This window comes from Rhinatrema bivittatum, chromosome 4 (genome assembly GCF_901001135.1).
Source record: "Rhinatrema bivittatum chromosome 4, aRhiBiv1.1, whole genome shotgun sequence".
Taxonomy (NCBI): domain Eukaryota; kingdom Metazoa; phylum Chordata; class Amphibia; order Gymnophiona; family Rhinatrematidae; genus Rhinatrema; species Rhinatrema bivittatum.
Window position 1 is genome coordinate 307,199,289 of NC_042618.1, and position 4,291 is coordinate 307,203,579.

General features: G+C 44.9%; 1 long non-coding RNA gene across 1 annotated transcript; it reads left to right on the top strand.

Annotated features, from left to right (window-relative positions):
- The first annotated feature begins 445 nt into the window (after nt 1-445).
- Nucleotides 446-3,200, top strand: LOC115089502. The gene is made up of 3 exons (XR_003856123.1): nt 446-624; nt 2,514-2,622; nt 2,795-3,200. It is a non-coding gene; the product is annotated as an uncharacterized LOC115089502 (long non-coding RNA).
- The last annotated feature ends 1,091 nt before the right edge of the window (nt 3,201-4,291 follow it).

Genomic DNA, 4,291 nt, shown 5'->3' on the forward strand with positions numbered 1-4,291 from the left:
TAGTCAATTAAAGTTCTTCATCATCCAGCAGTGTGAAATTAGACAACATGGTCAAGAAAATAAAATATTATGGAGAATTGAACAGATATATTTACAATTGGAATATGACAACCCCTAGGGGGTTAAATGATTCAATAGAATGGGATGCATTTTATGCTGTATAATAATATATATGGTCTCATTTTGGGGTTAGAAGGAAGATAGCAGGTTTTGTTTAGTTAAAGTAAATTTTTGGTATTGGTTTAAGAATTATAAGGCAGGTGGAGTTAGAGTTAGAGAGGAAGGGTTAACATACATCAACACATCAATATATTGAATCAAGCACATTTGTTTATAAAGTTTGTTGAGAAAGCAGTGTCCCGGATGTTGTTGGCAGCAGGCAATGAGTTCAGCCTATTGTATTTATTTATAAAGCTTGTTGAGAATTTAGTGTGCTGGATGTTGCTGTCAGCAGGCAATTAGCACAGCTGATTGGTTTGAAACAAAGTTAAAAACTTGGAGGTTGTGCTTGTGGAATTCAAAGGCAGGGGCTGTGCCTCAAAGAGAGACACTGGAAAAGCTTGAACATGGGAAATCTATCACGGCATTGAAAGATTCTGAGATGGAGTCAGAGTGTGTAATACAGTAAGTGCATTACCTTGAGTGGTTCACATTCTGTTGTTGGTGTTCATTTACTCAAAAGTGTGGTGGACTAACGAAAAAGATGTAGATGAGGGGTAGTGTTTAGTGAGGAAAATGTTTGTGAGTTTATATGCTGGTTTTAGTAAGTTGGTAACAATTCTTGGAAATTGATAGGGGTAGATTTTCAAAAAGCGCGATTTGGCGTACTTTTGTTGTCGCATTAGGCGCAAACAAAAGTACGCTGGATTTTAGCAGATACGCGCGTAGCCACGCGTATCCGCTAAAATCCTGGATCGGCGCGCTCAAGGCTACCGATTCTGTATAGCCGGCGCGCGCCGAGCCGCGCAGCCTACCTCCGTTCCCTCCGAGGCCGCTCCGAAATCGGAGCGGCCTCGGAGGGAACTTTCTTTTGCTCTCCCCTCATCTTCCCCTCCCTTCCCCTACCTAACCCCCCCCCCCCGGCCCTGTCTAAACCCCCCCCTTACCTTTGTCGGGGGATTTACGCCTCCCGGAGGGAGACGTAAATCCCCGCGCGCCAGCAGGCTGCTAGCGCGCCGGGACGCGACCTGGGGGCGGGTCCGGAGGGCGCGGCCACGCCCCGGACGGCCCCGGGCCGTAACCATGCCCCCGGACCCGCCCCCGAAACGCTACATTCCCGCCCCAAAAACGCCGCGTGGATCGGGCCCGCCCCGACACGCCCCTGACACGCCCCCCTCGGAAAACCCCGGGACTTACGCGAGTCCCGGGGCTCTGCGCACGCCGGTAGGCCTATGTAAAATAGGCGCACCGGCGCGCAGGGCTCTTAAAATCCGCCCCATAATGTGGATTTGTATTTTAAAAATATGTAAGTCGAGTAGGGATGTGAATCGGGCTTCGGACGATTGAAAATATCGTACGATATTTTCAAAATCGTCAGAAATCGGGGGCTCCCCCAAAACGATAGGAAAACCCCATGAAATTGTTCGTGGGGGTTCTCTTATTGTGGGAGGGCGGGAAAAACGGCACACAAAAATAACCCCTAAACCCACCCCGACCTTTTAAAACTAATCCCTTAGCTTCCCCCACCCTTCCGACCCCCCCAAAAATGTTTTACAGGTACCTGGTGGTCCAGTGGGGGTCCCGGGAGCGATCTCCTGCTCCCGGGCCGTCGGCTGCCACTAATCAACATGGCGCCGATGACCCTTTGCCCTTACCATGTGACAGGGTATCCGTGCCATTGGCCGGCCCCTGTCACATGGAGGGAGCACTGGATGGCCGGTGCCATCTTTAAAAATGGCGCAGGCCATCCAGTGCTCCTACCATGTGACAGGGGCCGGCCAATGGCACGGATACCCTGTCACATGGTAAGGGCATAGGCCATCGGCACCATTTTTATTAGTGGCCACCAACGGCCCGAGAGCGAGAGATCGCTCCCGGGACCCCCACTGGACCACCAGGTACCTGTAAAAAGTTTTTTTTGGCGGGGTCGGGAGGGTGTGGGAAGCCAAGGGATTAGTTTTAAAGGGTCGGGGTGGGTTTTTTGTTTATTGGCTCAGGCGCAGCCGATAAACAAAACCGCGATCGGGCCGTACGAAAAAAAAAACACGATGTGAATCGGAACCGGAATCAGAACCGATTCCGGTTCCGATTCACACCTCTAAAGTCGAGGGTGTAGGAGGGAACTGATAGTTAGTATTCAGTAAAGGTGATGTGGGGTTTAGTTTAATATGTGGATTACTTGTCAAGATAGTGATGGGCAATATTGGTGTAGTGGAAATGTAGTAAGTCCTCAACATTCCTGATATTCAAATGGACATTGAATTAAGATAGGTGTTGATTTTTATACATACAATACCAGATATTCGAGGTAGGATATTGTGTTGAAATTATGGATTTATTATGTTGTCCTGCAGATGCCTGAAGACAGTCAAGCAGGCATATGTATATTGAAGTGCCACACACACTATTGTTTGGAAGCGGTTCTATATTGGAGAGACCAGAGGACCACAGTCAAGCTGATATGTAAATAGAGTGAGAAATAGAGTGATTGTGAAAGTTTATGGTATGATCAAAATGTTGTAATTGTTTATTGTGTGTTCATTGTGGTACTATGGGGATTGACATAATGTATATGTTTCAATTATATAACAATATGAGATATAGAGTTGTTATGATGAAATTTATTGTTTTTCAGAAATATGAAATGACACAATACCATGTAATGGACCCATTGAGTGTGAATATGTATGCTAGATTTTAAAAGAAACCACGTCCCTGAAGAAGCCCTAAGTGCCAGGGCGAAACGAGGCTCTCGTTGGACAAGATCAATTCATAGCAGGACTAGACCAATTTACAGTAGTATAAGAACAATTAACATCATATGTTTAAAAGTATATGGGGAATAAGTGTGTCAAATAAGTATTAAAAAATGATATATTTAGTATTGTAATTGCATTAGATGCAAAGGAATTTCTAGCACTTTATATATTTTATGTATAGAATGAGTGAGATATGTGTGGTATGAATGAAGGTATTTAAGGGTAAAGCATGAGTGTGATTTTAGAGTGTTTTGGTAAGGGTCCCAGTAGGTAACATAAGAACAGTCAAATTGAATGTATTTATAAGAAACATTTTGTCAATAAATGATGATTAAGTTTGGATAATGACTTTAGGACCTCTGGTTTTGTGGTGTGATATATCTCCATACCTATAAACATTTGATTTCTAGTCACCCTGAGATTGTAGTGGATTAGTACAGGGAAGATGGGAGGAACACACAAATGTTCTCCTCTCTCTCTCTCTTTCACTTTCTCTCTCTCTCTCTCTCCCTTTCACTTTCTCTCTCTCTCTCTCATACACACATGCACACACACTCACAAACCCTTCCACCCTCTCTTCTCACTACCCTCTTCTTCCTTCCCACTTCCCTCTCATTCACCTTTCAGTCATTCATTCACTCTCCTCCTCTCCACTTTACTCACCCCTTAGTCATTCATCCCTTTCTCTCTCCTCACCTCTTAGTTAGACACTCACTCTCCCACTTAGTTGCCTCTCCTTCCAGCTCAGTCACTCACCACACCTTTCCTCTCACTCCTTTCCCTCTCAGCCACTCACCCTTTCCACCCAATCCCTTTCCTCTCACTCACCCTCTCCCTCCCATTCACTCCCTTCCATCTCAGTCTCTCACCCTTCCTTTCCACTCAGTTCTTTTCCTCTCACTCATCCCCTCCTTCCCGCCCCTTCCCTTTCAGTCATTCACCCTCTCCTTCCACTTCATTCTCTTCCCTCTGTTACTCAATCCCTTCTTCGCTCTCACTCCCTTTCCTCTCACTCACCCAGATAACTTTAATAAGGGATACTCAGTGGAACATTTATCTATCTGAATATCCGGCTAACTCTAACCATATAACTTGTCCACTAAAAGGTTTATTGATTATTGGCTTCATTCTTTCTAAGTGGTGTTTTAGTCACTTTGTTTCATGGAGCTTTCTCACAGCTCATGGGTGACCTGGATCCACTTATCTGGAGCAATTGCCTTGATAGTTCTGGCTAATTCTATATTCCAAGCAAACATCATCTCACTAATTGGCTTTTGACTATTTGAATAGAAATATTACCCAGCTCCTCTATAAAACAGAGAGTTCAATTTGATTGTTGAACAATCTTTATAACATGTCCTAGTACTTTTCTT